Below are 17566 nucleotides of genomic sequence, written 5' to 3' on the forward strand. Positions count from 1 at the left end.
AAAAATTAATATGTATCTGTACAGAGAATTTGAGAAAGTTAGACTGACTTGAGGTACATAGGTATGGGGTGAAGACATGGAGGCGGTTCGATAGACCGGTAACCTAGGTAACGGGGTTGGACAGAAAGACTGATCAACAGTGCTGTGGCCCCATATGGGAAAATATCAGCTCTCATTCAGTCCCTTCAGATCCAAAGTTGCTCTCGACTTAATCAAGACCACTGCTTTAACTTAGGCAACCCTTTTAGCTGAAGTGGAAGGTAGATCAGAGCTCCACTAAGGCAGAAAAATCAAGCTGATTTTAAAATGGACAGCTAAGAGGATAACAAGAAAAGGCTGTGTGTAAAATCTGGTTATAGATAGATAGATGAAAAAAAAGTGATCACAGTGACCTAGTACTAAGAAACATGAAGCAGCACAAGAATGCCAAGAAAACAAGATTAGCATGGCACACTGACATGGCCACATTTCAGCAACACCTCCAACAGGGTACAATATCTAAAACGAACAAAAAAAAAAACAATAAAATCAAAAAAGGAAAGCCATACTGTTAGCAACATTTAAATCCGCAATAGGAAAGGCAAATTCATATTACATGATTAGGACTAATATTTAAAGAAAAAAACTTATTGGATAAAATGACAACTCCAAAATAGAGTAAATTATATCTGAAAGTAACAATTCTAAAAAAAAAAAAAAACACATTGTACCAACATTTAAAAAATGTAGGTATTTGTTATGAAAGTGCAACTTTGAACAGCATAAATTGATTCTTGTGTCATTTTAAATCTAATTGAGCCACTGGTATAATTAGATCTAAAATGACAAGAACTGATTTATAGTATTGATTCTAATTTTGTAACAAAAATGTTCATATGTAACTCAGTTTCATATTCACTATTTGTGGTAAAACAATTATATCAAAGTAAAGTTTTTAAAAAAGTCTATTTTTTGAGTTGTCATTTTCAGACAATTTATGCAATAAGTTTTCTATTTTTATATGTTTATAGTCTTATTTAATATGTAAATAATATATTTAATAGGTAAATAACATATCCTATTAATTTGCAGTTTTAAGTGTCACCAGTATGACTTACTTCTAATTTTATTGTACTTACGGAGTTTATCATTTGTTTGGGGGGGGGGGTCAGACACTGTACCCCAGATACTACTTTTGTATATGTAGAAAGACGTTCCTGAGGCCGAAGGTGGGCACGATTTGCCGTTTGCAATGAATACATTTAAAGCATAATGTGCATAACTGGGTATGTATACACATATGGCTGCCTTACTCTGGTCAAGGCATAAATGTGTACACCTGCAACCACTGGTTTATACAGTATACTTTCTCTTCTAAAATTGCCCTTTTACACCACATCCTCTTGTGGAGCTCTTTCTAAAACTGCCTCCTATAAAAGGTGGCTCAATAGCCCTAGAAACCAACTTCAAATGCCTGAGGGGTGCCCAACCCATGGCAAAATACCCATACTTGGACAAAGTGAAGGCATTTGCTCAATATTGGGGGTGCCCAACAGAGCTGGCTCTTATGTCAACAACCTGAAGACTTCAGACTAGTGTACCCTGTATGCTGTGCAGCAGTCCTCCACCTACCTGCCTGTCAGTAGGGAGGTGCTATTTCTGAATTACATACTGTACACCACTTTGAGTGAATTCCTTCAAAAAGGTGGTAATAAATCCTAATAAATATTCAATAGTGAGGGAGGGCCAAGCTCTGCAGGACATCAGGGAACTTGTCTGTCCCTAGTGTGCCAGCACAATATTGAACCCCCCCCCCCCCCCCCAAACAGCAGAAAAGTAGCTGAGGGCTCCTGTACAGCTTAGAGGGAACATTGCTTCAGACTGAGCAGAACCAAAAGGTAGTTATGTACAGTGATAAGATACATGCCTTCTTAAGGATGTCACAGCTATGCTAGAGGATTTCTAGGAATTCAGAGTTGCCAGTTTTATTGGAGAACAAGATAGATGCCAAACTGATGGCCAAAACATTTGAAACGTCTGCATTTGACAGAAACCAAAGTAAGGTCCTGCAGTCTCTGTGTTCTGACCATATATTCTGAATTTCTCTTGATGGCTTATTGGGGGGGGGGGGGGGGGGTATTTATATATATTTCCCCATTCATTTTGTTGTGGCTAGGTAAATATTTGCTACTGGAATTTAAACACAGAAAATGTGCCATACCACCACAACTAGGGATTCCACAAAATCAAATAAAAATTCTGCAGGAACACATTATGGAAACTATGACCAGAAATGCCATATATGAATGGGAGGTAAAGCTGTGGGGGGGGGGGGGGGGGTTGATGCATAGGATAATGAAAACAGGATTAGGAAATACTAACAGAAATTAGGCTACTGAACACAGAACAAAATGATGGGAGACTTCAACCTCAAAGGGATGAAGATCTCACCACAGAAGAATGTCAGTGAGTTTTAAAGGTTTGGACGCCCTAAGTGGCTAATTCATGAAGCAACTGGTCCTAGAACCAATGAGTGATAAGGTTATTTTATATTTCGTTTTGTTTATTGGTACGCAAGCTCCCAGATCCGAGGCAAGCTAAACTTGAATCCACTCGTCCTAGAACCAATGAGTGATAAGGTTATTTTATATTTAGTTTTGTTTATTGGTACGCAAGCTCCCAGATCCGAGGCAAGCTAAACTTAAATCCACTCACAGCCCAGCTTTCTAGTTTCTGGCACCAAAACTTTTGGAACAATCTTCCTTGTTGCAGTGTGAAAAGTCTTATTAAATTTCAAAAAGTCTTTTGAAGACTCATATTTTTATAGCTGAGTGTTATAGGCACAGACTACTGCCAAAGTTTAATATATCCTTTTCTTGTTTTTAGTATAAACTGCCTTGACCTGGTCACCAGAAAGGCAATAAACGTCCAATAAACAAACATCTACTGCAAAATGGTAGAGCTACTTGGCATTAGTGATAATACTGCAAATAAATTGACAGTCAAAGAGTGAATAATAAAACGACTGGCTGACAAAGGGAGCCTGAACTAAAATAAGGAAAATTAAGTGAAAAGAAAGCTTAAAAAAAAAAAGTCATGACCAATTACAAGGGTTTAACATCAGCACAAGGCATGGAGATTGATAATATATTTAAACAAAGTCCAGGAAAAAAATATATCAGAATTTTTTTTTTTTTTAACTTTCTAAACATGCCTCTGCCAGCATGGCTAAAATAGTGTGAGAAAATGGAACATAACTGCAATACCAGGTCCATCTAGCCAGTATCCGTTTCCAACAATGGGCACTCCAGGTCACAAGTACCTGGCGGAATCCCAATACCAGTAGATTCTAGATTCAGTGCCCCCCCCCCCCCATTCTACCTTAATCATTTATGGATTATTATAGAAAAGGAATCATAAGGAAATTTTACTGGATGAAGCAAGAGGGCTTGGGACAATGAAATATTGAGCATGAAGGATATGAACACACTAAGGCTTAACTGCTCTAGCTGCCAAAGCAGAGCAGTGTACAAAGCTTAAAAAATAAATATATACGGAAAAGGAAAAACTACAAATGATGATAGGAAAGAGAAAGTATCACACAAAAAGAAAAGAGGTACCGTCATTCAGAGAGGCAGAGCACACAATCAAAAACAGGGGTGACTTGACCCAACTAGCCAGCAGCAGCCTCTAGTTGTTCGTGTCCAAAGGCTTGTCTGAAAAGCCAAGCTTTCAGGTTAGCCTTAAAAGAAAGACACAGATCACTATATAGGGCAAGGGGCAGAGAGTTCTAAATGTGAGGAGAAAGGAAGGGGGAGGAAGCATGGTGTCTAGTTGGGTGGAATTAGAGCTTGGTAAAACAAGAGATTGTGATTGTTGTAAGGAACAGAGGACCCTGGCAGGGCAGTAGGGGCTAGTAAGACAGGAGACAATCAGAGATAATCAGGGGAGCCTAATCAGCAGGGCGACTTTGTAAATGATCCGATATTCCACTGGAAATCAGTGGTGCTGTTTTAATAGAGGGGACATGTGATCAGAACGGTAAGCATGACATAAAGGGGCATAATCGAACGGAAACGTCTATCTCCATGGGCGTTTATCTCCAAGAACGGGTCCGTGAAGGGGCGGACCGAACCGTATTTTCGAAAAACATGGATGTTTATCTTTTTTTGAGCTGGGCGTTTTTGTTTTTCAGCGATAATGGAAACCGAAAGCGCCCAGCTCAAAAACGAATAACTCCAAGACATTTATTCGTGGGAGGGGCCAGGATTCGTAGTGCACTGGTCCCCCTCACATGCCAGGACACCAACCGGGCACCCTAGGAGGCACTTTTACAAAAAAAAAAAAAAAAAACCAAGGTAAAACAGCTCCCAGGTGCATAGCACCCTTCCCTTGTGTGTTGAGCCCCCCAAATCCCCCTCAAAACCCACTGCCCACAAGTCTACACCATTACTATAGCCCTAAGGGGTGAAGGGGGGCACCTACATGTGGGTACAGTGGGTTTAGGGGGGCGGTTTGGAGGGCTCCCATTTACCAGCACAAGTGTAACAGGTGGGGGGGGGGATGGGCCTGGGTCCACCTGCCTGAAGTCCACTGCACCCCCTAATAACTGCTCCAGTGACCTACATACTGCTGCCAGGGAGGTGGGTATGACATTTGAGGGTGAAAATAAAAAGGTGTGAAACGGCATATTTTGTGGTGGGAGGGGGTTTGTGACCACTGGGGAGTCAGGAGAGGTGATCCCCGATTCCCTCCAGTGGTCATCTGGTCATTTAGGGCACTTTTTGGGGCCTTATTTGTGGAAAAACAGGGTCCAGGAAAAGTGCCCTAAATTCTCGCTAAAAACGCATATTTTTTTTCCATTATCGGCGAAAGGCGTCCATCTCTGATCGCCCGATAACCACGCCCCAGTTCCACCTTCACCACACCTTCGAAACGCCCCCATCAACTTTGTCCGCATCCGCGACGGAGTGCAGTTGAAAACGTCCAAATTCGGCTTTCGATTATACCGCTTTATTCGTTTTTGTGAGATAAACATCTATCTCCCGATTTGGGTCACAATATAGGCGTTTTTCTATTTTGATTATAAGCAGGATAGTAATATAAAGGCCGTGTTTTGTAGTCTGTAACTTCAAAACAGAGGTAAGCTGAATAAATGATACCACAGTAGTCAAGACTTGCGTGAAAAAAAAAAGAAAAGTGCATGGAAACCATCATGGTTAAAGAGATGACGAATAGTCCATAACTGTCGAAAGGTAAAGCAGAAAAGCTTGCATAAAAGTGTGAAATGTGTGGCAAAAGTGATAGACAGGAGTCCAGAATTACTCTCAGATAATGAAAATGTGAAACAGGAGAGATCATTTTTCCAAAGGGAACTAGGAGAGGGGAGGCGGTTGTGGAACTGGAGAACCAACAGGCCACGGTCTTGTCAGCATAAAAAGGACTAGTTGGTGTTCAAAGAATCAGGTAACGACAGAATCTAAACAGGCTTGGAAGGGAGAAATCAAGAACGAGGATGTCAGTAGAAAAGAGAATTAGAATATATTTAGATTTTGCTCACACCTTTTTCAGTAGTAGCTCAAGGTGAGTTACATTCAGGTACACTGGAATATCATCTGCATAGAAATAAGTAGATAGACCGAAGGATTGAACGAGTGCAGCCAAGTACTCAGACAAAGACTGAACAGTACAAGGGAGAGGATCGAACCCTGAGGAACTTCACAGTGGACGGCCTTCTTAGAAGAGGTGGAAGTGAGTAACAACCTGAAATAAGCAGTTAGACAGAAAAGAAGTAAACCATGAAAGAACCACACTGGAGATACCTAGTGAAGACAGACAAGAGATTAGAAGAGTGGTTAACAAGACAGAAAGTTGTGGAGGAGTGACCTAGTGGTTAGGGTGGTGGACTTTGGTCCTGGGGAACTGAGGAACTGAGTTCGATTCCCACTTCAGGCACAGGCAGCTCCTTGTGACTCTGGGAAAGTCACTTAACCCTCCATTGCCCCATGTAAGCCGCATTGAGCCTGCCACGAGTGGGAAAGCGCGGGGTACAAATGTAACAAAATAAAGCACCGTGACAGACAGAACACCAGCTCCCAAGGCGGGGCCAGTTATGCCAGCAGTAACTGAAGACAAGTTTCCAAGTTGGATAAGTAGCATTAAAAATGAAAATCACTTTCAGGAAATTTGTAGTTTCAAATCTGTAGCAGACAAGTTGTTTTTAATTTTGTTAATGTAAACAAACTCAAGACTAATCATAGCACTTTCACAGGCAGATCCCTGTCTCATGACTGTCTGGGAGTAGGGACTCCCAGAAAGTTACTCATTTTTCCTAGGCTCACTGAAGTACAGCACAGACACCCTCTCTCCAGTTGGGGTCTCATTGAGAACAATCCCTCATGGCACCAACTTCTCAAAGCAGTGACCATCTGACAGGAATAATAAACCACAGAGAAAGGAAAAATGTTTACAATACGCTTCAAATTACAAAAATAAAAAAAATCTGAACAAGTAGAAGAACAGTCATACTCTCACTGCCATTCTTTACACTGTACCCATGCATGCCAAAATAATCTAAGTTTTAATTATCTGCCACACCCATTAGAAAACCAAAGAAAAGATTCAACAAAGCTTAAAAAAAACGATGACTAAATTTGCTTCACAGAGTAATCAGTGTTACCTGAAATTCCAATGAATAGAAGAGAGGGGGTTATGGCATTTCATTAAGAGAAACTGGCAAATAGCATATGAGGCAGATAAGGACAAAGGCCAATTCTAGTTCTGAGAGGTAAAAGTAACATTTTAAATTCAACTCCCAGCTGGTCCAAAGGGCTGTTCTTAGAACAGACTATATCCATGAACAGAGGCCAACCGAACACTGGTGTGCTGGAGCTGGCTCGCACCAGCTCACGAGCCGTTTATGTTAATTTTCAAGAATTTTGGGAGCTCAGGTGACTCTGGTCTCCTCGGTGTCGTTAATCCCTTCCTCCCCTGTGGTTTGTGGTGTGCATCTTCTCTTCAGTGCCCACTGCACCCCCCCCCCCCCCCCCCCAAATACAGCACCTCTCTGGGTTCTGCACTCGCTTTGTCCTCCCTCCCGCACCTTTTTTGCTACGATTACTTTTTTTTTTTTTTTTTAAGCAGCGCTGGCACATCAGCAGGAACAGGCTGCTTCAGCCCTCGTAGAGTGGGGCAGGCTGAAGGAAGGCCCCTGGGATTGGCTGAAGCAGCTTGCTCTAACCGAAGTATACCAGCACTACTTTTAAAAAATTAAACGCGGAAGAACGGAAGAAGGAACGAGGTACAAGTCGAGCGAGTTGCTTTATCCACATTTTCGTTCTTTACTGTTGGTAGGCATTTTTATTTGATCTCACACTTAAACATGCCGGCTTGTGCAGCATAGGGATGTACACATTGGAAGTATTGGTTTCATCAAGTACTAATTTGTCCCTAATTTGAAATCATTGTGTTATTGGGAGAAGCTGGCTATAGGGACTCCCTGTATTTGTGCAGAGATGTTTTCACCTAGTAAAGGGCCAAACAGACATGTTATGAGAATCAGGTGCTTAACAATCACACACACAAAAGTACACAACAACATAAGATTGAAACCTAGGAGCCTTTAAGATCTTTTTTTTCCTGTGCCTACATCAAAAGAAAAAGATAGCATCTGGGAATTTACTTTTGTTTTGTGGATTGCAGTGGTGTCTTATAAAAATGCACTTGCATTTCTTTATTTCTACTATTTCAAAAACAGATATTGAATAATGAGGAGAGGGCTTCTCTCATGCAGTTCTATCCAGAGTCAGTCTAAATGTGCCAACATTGTCCAGTTCAGGTTCAGCAAAACTATTAGCCGTCAAGTTCATACAAAGCTAATTATGTTCAATAGAAAATAAATCTGTTGGCTCAGGCTGCTTGCTAAGTGAATATTCTATCACTATTTCATTATTATTACCCAACAATGCCATATTAAGGGCATTTGTTTTAAACTTTGCTTTAAAATTCATTTATACAGTCCTTACACGCACATGGTTTTGCTTTTTAAACCCGAAGTGAATCCTAAGGGTGGCTGAATAATTAGGTAGAAACCATGTTTCTGTGTTTACTTGTTTTGGACTGCTCTGATCCTGCTGATCTGTACATCTGATGTCTGGAATTTTGGAAGATGGAAATGAGAAAATAATAATGTATGTATTATGTATGTGTCAGTTTTCAAATGTGCATCTGCCATAACTGGTTTTAGACGTGGCTGGATTCTGAAGCCCACAAGAAAAACCTCACTCATTGGTCTTCAATTTCCAGAATAGCGGTGGTAAGTCTCCAGCTTTGAGATGGGCCACCCCTGGCGTCTCTGAACTCCTTTACTGTTGCTGGCAGGGATACCTAGCACTGCCAGCCAAATAGACTGCCGTTGTTCCCCGCTGCTTGTTTCTGGCTCTGAGCAGAATGTCAGGACTTCTTGCGCAAGTATGTACGAGAATTTAAGGCATGCTGCAGAAACAAGCAGCGGCAGTCCATTTATTTTGACTGGTGGAGCTTGGCATCCCTGCCAGCAAAGGTATGCCTAGCATGCCCGCATGGGGGGAGGGAGTAGCTAGAGGAATGTGTTGCTCCCTTAGTCCACATTGGGGTCCCCATAAGTTGCAGGCTGGCTATGCCCAGAGAGAGAGCCTGTTAAAAAAGCTTCCCAGCACACCAACTGAAACTACTTTTTTCAGTTTCAGCTGAAACCGAAAAAACATATCTGAAAGCTTTTGGATGAAACCAAAACTGCAGCCAAAACCTCAAGATTGGTTGTGTGAATGTGAACCAGTGAGGGCTGATGGGGACTGTCAGAGTTTGCAGTCTGCATCTCTACTAAACCTACAGTATCCAAGCCAGAATATAATTTTAAATAATGAAAGATTTTTAACGCCAAGCAAAATAACCTTCACACCCATGGACCACAGCTAATGAAAAACAATCCAGTGCTTTTACAGTGGCTAACTTTGCACCACTCTGAACAACAGCTGACATCAAAACTCCAGATAGACCTAGTTCCTAACAAACTGCTTATCCCAAATTTACAGTTTAAAATTCCTACTAAAGTTATGTAGGAAAGTATGTGAGCACTTTACCATATAAATAATTGTGCAAGATCCATAACAGCATTACTTGCAATTGCAGTCAAAAAAAAATACAAAAAGTACTCCCTGCCCCCCCCCCCCCCCCCCCAAAAAAAGACTACCTTATAATTCCTCATGGTCTAATGGTGTAATTGGGACAGGAACTATGCACCTTGACAGCAGAGACAGAATGAGCAGGAATAACAGAGGTTTGTTCCTGTCCCAACGCCACCTCTAGACCACCAGTGATTATAAGATTGTCTCCACCATCTGTTGGCCCTAACGATGGATATTTGTACTCCACTTTATCCCTACAAATAGGAATTTAAAATAATCAGAACTACAAACAATCATTGGTAATATGTTCCAGGATTTCACCAACTGATGCATAAGACTTCTCATAAAACGTTTTAAACTTAATGCCCCAGAAATAGAAGAGAGTGGGAATAAAAACCAGGGTTGAGAGAGACAGGACCGCAAACAATCTTGAGTAAAACGGTTTTTATTGGATATCAAAGTGACTCAACACAACGCTGTGTTTTTCCGGCCAGAAGGCCTGCGTCAAGAGTCTGTGTGCTTGTGTCGGAGAGTACAAGTTTAGGAGACAACGGTTAGCCGTGATGGTCTTTAAAAAAAAAAGACCGTTGACATATAGTTGCTACTGGATACTAAGACAAGAAGCTTTGTTAACCGTTGTCTCCTAAACTTGTACTCTCTGACACAAGCACACAGACTCCTGAAACAGACCTTCTGGCTGAAAACACAGCATTGTGTTGCGTCACTTCGATTTCCAATAAACACTGTTTTACTCAAGATTGTTTGCGGTCCTGTCTCTGGAAACTCTGGTTTTTATTTCCACACTCCTCTATTTCTTGTGTTACCTCATGGGATCTTTTGAGTTCTCCACGTACGTAGATTCTCTTTGGAAACGTAATGCCCCTACGTAAGTATTGCCATACTGGGACAGACCAAAGGTCCATCAAGCCCAGCATCCTGTTTTCAAGAGTGGCCAATCCAGGTCACAAATACCTGGCAAAATCCCGACACAAGTCTTACAAAGTTCCATAGGTTACTATGGGGCTCATTTTCAAAGCACTTGGACTTACAAAGTTCTATAGGTTACTATGCAACTTTGTATGTCTAAGTGCTTTGAAAATACACCTCAGGGTCTCTCTCTCACCACTTCAAAGTTAATGCTATACTCCATTTGGACACTCATATAACCCCTCCTCTATGCCAATGATTTTTATGGTGCATCTTAACTGTATTATAAGTTCCACTGAGCTGCCCACTATGCATATCGGTACATCATGTATCCTGCCCAGAACAAGCCAGCCTTCCCATTTCTTCCTCACCCCCACTTTCCAAAATAAATTAAATGATGTCCCACTCAGCCTTTTCAATTTTAGCTCCATGGAATCATGGATTTGATGTACTGCTTTTCTGTGGCTACAACCAAAGCGGTTTACAATTATTCTATGCAGGCAATTTCTGTGTCCATAGTGGACTCACAATCTAAGTACAGTGTAGTTGGGGCAATGGAGGGTTAACTTGCTCAGTCACAAGGCACTGCAGTGGGAATCGAATCGTTTGATTCCCACTGCTTTTAAAAGTCACTGAAGAGTTTACTACAGATCTGCAGCAGGTTTAAAAAAAAAAAAAAAAAGCCACTGAGAATCACTTATCCATAGCAAAAAACAAAAGACCACTAGTACCACAAAGCACTAACGGGCCAATGATCAGAAGCAAATGTGGACGCTAAACGCTATTAAAATCATACAAGCACCTGCATTTGCTACCGCCCCATGATCAGAGCCCCCCCCCCCCCCCCCCCCAGAGTGTGTGAAAAAAAAAAAAAAAAAAAAAAAACACGCTCACGGGCTCCGACCGCAACTAGCATGCAAATGCATGCTAAACATATTCCTCTCCAATGATCAGCAGGCAGCCAGGCATACATTGGCGCACTGTCTGCAGCAAACCCTACACCAGCTCAGAGCTGGCGTTAGGGTTTGCAGACCATTGGAGAGGAATGGTGAGACCTGTCCAGCATGCATTTGCATGCTAAAAGCCCCCCCCCCATTGCCCCCAATAGAACCTCCCCCCCAGTAGCAGAACTCGGACCCCCTACTCCAAGCCAGCAACACAGGGGCAGACCTCCAGTCCCCCCCCCCCCCAACTTCACAGGGGCAGCGCTGGAAGAGAAGGGAGTGTTCTACTCCCTCCTCCAGCAAAAGGTAAGGGGGATTGCAGGGAAGAGGGCAGCTGACCATCAGGTTGGGGGGGGGGGGGCTTGGTTTGCAGCCCACTGGGCCACCAAGGCTTTTTTTTTTTGGGGGGGGGGGGGGACTGGCGATCCAACAGATCTCCAGCCTCCAATGAACTTGTGTTGAGGGAGGGGCCACGGGGACAAGAGGTCCACCGGACCTCCAGTCCTTATGTTGCTGGCTTGGGGTGGGGGCACTAGACCACCAGGGCCTTCATGTTTCAGGGGGTCTGGTGATCCCACAGACCTCAAGCCCCCGTGTTTGGGCAGGAGGATTGTGCCTTTACCCTATGATCAGAGATAATAGTGCGTATAAATTTGCATACTATTATCTCTGATCATAGGGGCGATAAAGCCCCGTACTGTTTCAGCGCTATTTTTAGAGCACTGTTTGGAACAACGGGGCTGTCAATCATCTGGGCATAAGACAGTTTTAAAATAACTGGTAAATTAGCAGTTCAGAGAGGGTGAGGGTGCTGTTAAGAGTAGACTTCAATTTTTGTGTTAGTATTTTTTTCACCCTTCTGCACCTGGTGGAATCTACAGTGTATTCAATTAAAAGCCCAAATATCCACCTCCAGAAGAATGCATAAACCTGCAGTCAAGTTTCTAAAACTCACCAATGTAGCTATGACAGACTAAGGGAGGATTTCAAACTCCAGAATTCACAGCAAAGATTACCTATCTCCTATAATTTTTAAACACAAACAGAAAATGGCAGATAAACCACATGGCCTATCCAGTCTGCCTATTCAGACCAGCTGCTCAGCTCTACAATCCTTGATTCCCCTCAGAGATCCTCCATGCTTGTTGAATTCAGATACATTCTCCACCACCTTCACTGCAAACTGTTTTATGTATCCATAACTTTTTCTGTGAAGTAACAGTTCCCTAAATTATTCAAATCTACCCCTTATCACCCTTATTCTATAACCTATTTTTTCTAACCCAAATGCAAAGCCTTGCCTTTTTAACAGCAAACTAGATAACTCCTCAAGCTTAAGTTCACATCCCTGCCTTTATCCACACCACACAGGGTGTTTACTGTCACAGGTTTTGCATCAACAAAGACTTTTCCAGCTAACCCTACCACAATATCACTAACAAAACCAGCACTAAATACTAGAAGATAGGGAGGCTAACAAACTGGGGAACAAAATAATAATGGGTGATTTCAATTACTCTGATATTGACTGTAATAAATGTAATGTCAGTGCATGCTAGAGAGGTGAAATTCCTTGATGGAATCAAGGACTACTTTATGGAGCAGATGGTTCAAGAGCCAACAAGAGGAGGAACAATTCTAGATCCAGTCCTTAGTGGAGTAAATGATGTGGTGCAGGAGGTAACGGTGCTGGGGCCTCTTGATAACTGTGACCATAACATGATCAGATTTGATATAAGCTCTGGAGTAAGTACACATAGGAAATCCAATACGTTAGCATTTAACTTTCAAAAAGAAGACTATGATAAAATGAGAATAACGGTAAAGGAAAAAAAAAAAAACACAGAGGAGCAGCTGAGAAGGTCAAAACTGTACATCAGGTATGGATGCTGTTCATTCAAACATACCATCCTGGAAGCCCAGGTCAAATATATTCTGACTATTAAAAAAATGAGGAAGGAAGACAGCCAGCACTGTTAAAACGTGAGAAGAAGGAAGCTATTAGAGCTAAAAGAAAATCCTTCAGAACATAGGAGGATACAACTGAAAATAACAGCGAACTACATAAAGAATGGCAAGTAGAATGCAAAGCGCAGATAAGGAAGGCAAAGAAACTTTGAAAAGAAGAATGCGTTGGAGGCAAAAACTATTAGTAAAAACGTTTTTAGGTATATTAAAAGCAAGAAGCCGGCAAAAGAATTGGTTGGACCGCTACAGGGGTACTCAGGGAAGACAAGGCCATAGCAGAGAGATTAAATGATTTCTTGGCTTTAGTCTTCACCAAAGAAAATGTGGAAGAGATCTGTGACAGAAATGGTATTCAGTGCTGATGAGTCAGAGAAACTGAATCAAATCTCTGTAAACCAGGAAGATGTAATGGGGCAACCTGACAAAGAGTAGCAAGTCACCAGCATCAGATGGAATACATCCCCGAGTATTGATAGAATTGAATAATGAACTTGTAGAACTATTGTTAGTAATATGTAATTTACCTTTTGAAATCAAGCATGGCACCAGAAGACTGGAGGGTCGCCAATATAATGTCGATTTTTTAAAAAAGGTTCCAAAAGGTGATCCAGGAAATTACAAACCGGTGAGCCTGACATCTATGCTGGGCAAAATGGTAGAGACTATTATAAAGAACAAAATTGCAGAGCATATTCAAAAGCATGGATTAATGCGACAAAGCCAACATGGATTTAGTGAACAGAAATCTTGCCTCACCAATCTATTAAATTTCTTTGAAGGGGTGAATGAACATATGGATAAAGGTGAGCCGGTTGATATTGTATATCTGGATTTTCAAAAGGCATTTGATAAAGTACCTCATGAAAGACTCCACGGGAAATTGGAAAGTCATGGGATAGGAGGTAGTATTCTACTGTGGATTAAAAATTGGTTAAAGGACAGAAAACAGAGTACGGTTAAATGCTCAGTATTCTCAATGGAGAAGGGTAGACAGTGGGATTCCGCAGGGGTCTGTGTTGGGACTGCTGCTTTTTATCAAATCTATAAATGATCTAGATATGGAAATAACTAGTGAGGTAATCAAATTTGCCGAACACACAAAGTTATTCAGAGTTGTTAAATCGCAAGAGGATTGTGAAAATTGCATGACGACCTTACGAGACTGGGCATCCAAATGGCAGATGATGTTTACCGCGAGCAAGTGCAAAGTGATGCATGTGGGAAAGAGGAACCTGAACTATAGCTACGTCATGCAAGGTTCCACGTTAGGAGTCATCGTCGACGATATTTTGAAATCGTCGCACAGTGTGCTTGCAGTGGCAAAGAAAGAACACACACAAGGTATTATTAGGAAAAGAACTGAAAACAAAAATGAAGATGTTATAAAGCCTTTGTATCGGTCCATGGTGTGACCGCACCTCGAATATTGTGTTCAATTCATCTCAAAAAAGATAGTGGAATTAGAAAAGGTGCAGAGAAAGGCAACAAAAATGATAAAGGGGATGGGACGACTTCACTATGAGGAAAGGCAAATGGCTTGGGCCATTCAGCTTGGAGAAAAGACAGCTAAGGGGAAGATATGATAGAGGTCTATAAAATATTGAGTAGAGGGGAACTGATAGACATGAATCACTTGTTTACTTTTTCCAAAAATACTAGGACTAGAGGGCACAAGAAGCTACAAAGCAGTAAATTGAAAACAAAATCGGGGAAAATATTTCTTCACTCAACTTATTAACTCTGGAATTTGTTGCCAGAGAATGTAGCAAAAGCGGTTAGCTTAGCAGGGTTTAAAAAAGGTCTGCATGGCTTCCTAAAGGAAAAGTCCATAGACCATTACTAAAATGGACTTGGGGAAAATCCACTACTTATTTCTAGGATAAGCAGCATAAAATGTATTGTACTTTTTTGGGATCTTGCCAGGTACTTGTGGCCTGGATTGGCCACCATTGGAAACAGGATGATGGACCTTCAGTCTGTCCCAGTATGGCAATATTTATGTGCTTATGGTCTTATATTTGTGAAACATGTAGTTACACCAATGATATACAGTATAACCAAAAAAAGAATTGAAGCTATATATGTTGACAGCACTATCAGCAAATCCACAATAGCTGATAAGCCCATACATAGTAACACAGTAACATAATAGATGACGGCAGAAAAAGACCTGCATGGTCCATCCAGTCTGCCCAATAAGAAACTCATATGTGCTACTTTTTGTGTATACTCTACTTCAGTGGCGTACTAAGGGGGGGCGGTCCGCCCCAGGTGCACGACACTGGGGGGGGTGCCACGCGCCGGTCGGCGTCGTTCGTTTCCATGCTCCCTCTGCCCCGGAACAGGAAGTAACCTGTTCTGGGGCAGAGGGAGCATGGAAACGAATGACGCTGACCGGCACCCCCCCCCCCCCCCCCAGCGGCGTGCACCCGGGGGGGGGGGAGGTTTTTTCACCGGGGTGGGGGGTGTCGCGCTGCACAGGGAGGGGGGCGGTACGCATCGGCGATCCGCCCTGAGTGTCAGCGCCCCTCGGAACGCCACTGCCCTACCTTGATTTGTACCTTTCCTCTTCAGGGCACAGACTGTATAAGTCTGCCCAACACTATCCCTGCCTCCCAACCACCAGCCCCGCCTCCCACCACCAGCTCTGGCACAGATCTTGAAAAACAATTTCATTCACTGATACATAGCTTTCAATTCTTTAATCAGAACTTTGTCATGCTAAAGTTTCATAGCATTTGTATCCCACATTTTCCCACCTATTTGCAGGCTTAATGTGGCTTACAGAGTCCTGCTATGGCTTTGTCATTCCAGGATGTCAGATACAATTAGTGATGTGAAAATATTAACTAAGGGAAAGAAGAGAAAATTTAGGCGGATAGGTATAGAAAGTAGACATTTGTAGCTGGGTAGGTTGGCAAGGTGATTTAGTAAGGTTGTGGGCTACATTAGTTTTGCAATTGCAGCCCTTTTGGCCACACCCTATTACATGTCCAAGAAACCTCGGATGCTGCAAAATGCTTCGCTCAATTCAGAGCCCAAATTGTCCATCTGAGTAGCTGTAATATTACTGTTATAACTAGAACGGGGGGGGGGGGGGGGAGGGAGGAGGAAAGGAAATTCGAAGGCTTTCACTCCTTCTAATTGAAGTATTTAGAAGTAGCCCATGTTTTCCCCCAAACTCTGGTCACCATTGCCACAGGTTGGTTGGTAGGGTGGGGGGGGGGGAACAGAGCAGCAGTACACATACAATTAAAAGTTACACATGCTAAAAACAAACCATGCGGATACACTGAAAACATACGTTAATGAATAAACTGACAAAGACGCCTGGCAAAGAGAGAGAGAGTGACAGCTCAGGACTCTTTAAGAGTAAGGTAACAGCTGACCTCCTCAGAAACCCCTGGACCGGCGTGTCCCTCTACTCCCCCCCCCCCCCCCCCCCCCCCAAATCCTTACCAGATTTAAAAAATAATAATAATGCGGCCTCCGGTGCCTAGAAAGTAGCCGAACCGTCCCCGTAGTACAGAGCAAAGCACTTACCAGCCGTTTCACTTCCCGCGCTCTGTCTCCAACCAGGAAGTAACAGCCCTACGTCAGCAGCATTTTATGAACGCGAAACTCCAGTGTACGGCGGCCCGACGTAGCCAAACTCCCACCACTGCAGCAGGTTGCCGGCCGGGTGCGGCTGTGATTTGAACGACTTAGTCCGCGCGGGAAGCAAGGAAGGAACCAGGGAGGCGATTGGCAGGGCAGGATCTTGTTAGGCGTCAGTAAATGTAGACGCCGAAGTCTGTTAAAATTAGTACGGTACAGCTGTAGCTGTTCCCGCACGTTGCCAAAGGTCTGCCACTGGGGTTTGTAAGGGCAGAAGAGGAAATTTTAGAAAAGTTTGTATGTATTTATTTATTGGGATTTATTAACCGCCTTTATGATGAGATTCACCAGTGGCGGTGCAGGAATTATTCCCTTTTTTAAGAGGTTTTTCGTCGTTTTTGTTTTGCTTATTTGGGGTTTTATTTCTTAGTTTATGCTTTGTTTTATTTTTTATATGTTTTGCTTTATTTCTTTTATTTTTCCTATATGCTCTTTTTCTCTCTAGGCACTTTGTCTACCTCTCCCTGTTTTGTTTTAGGATTTTTTTTTTTTTTAATTCACTTTGGCTACCCTTTCCCTCTCTTTCCTAGTATTCCCTGCCCTCTCCTTCTAGATGCTTTCACCCTCTTCTCCTGCCACTTCCTACTTTTTTTTTTTTTTTTCAAGCACTCTTCCCAATTGTCTCCACCAGACCTGTCCAGAGACCTGTGGATTATGTCCGTCCACCACAGGGTTGCCAGGTGGAAAATTTTTTTCCAGCCCAATCGAGCCCAAAAAACAGCCCAAAACCCGCCCAAACACAAACCCCGCCCCTGACACCCCCACCCCCGCGTCATCACCCCCGCCGTCATCAACCCCGCCCCCGCCGTCACCGGCCCCGCCTCCCACGTCACCGGCCCCGCCTCCCCGTCATTGGCCCCGCCTCCCACATCACTAACCCCGCCCAAAACGTCATTAACCCCACCCAAAAACGTCACTAACCCCGCC

General features: G+C 42.8%; 1 protein-coding gene across 4 annotated transcripts in view; it reads right to left on the minus strand.

The window, feature by feature from the left end:
• The window catches only part of VRK1 (VRK serine/threonine kinase 1), a 158194-nt gene extending 141508 nt beyond the window's left edge, over positions 1 to 16686 (minus strand). The window contains exon 1 of one of the 4 annotated variants that reach the window (XM_030215163.1): positions 16526 to 16684. The gene's annotated coding sequence lies outside the window, so the exon portion shown is untranslated. Of the gene's footprint in view, positions 1 to 16441; positions 16500 to 16525 lie in introns of those variants that run through there. The other 3 variants (XM_030215162.1, XM_030215161.1, XM_030215164.1) reach the window with 3 other exon arrangements.
• Positions 16687 to 17566: the final 880 nt, after the last annotated feature.

Source organism: Microcaecilia unicolor, chromosome 9, assembly GCF_901765095.1.
Source record: "Microcaecilia unicolor chromosome 9, aMicUni1.1, whole genome shotgun sequence".
NCBI lineage: Eukaryota > Metazoa > Chordata > Amphibia > Gymnophiona > Siphonopidae > Microcaecilia > Microcaecilia unicolor.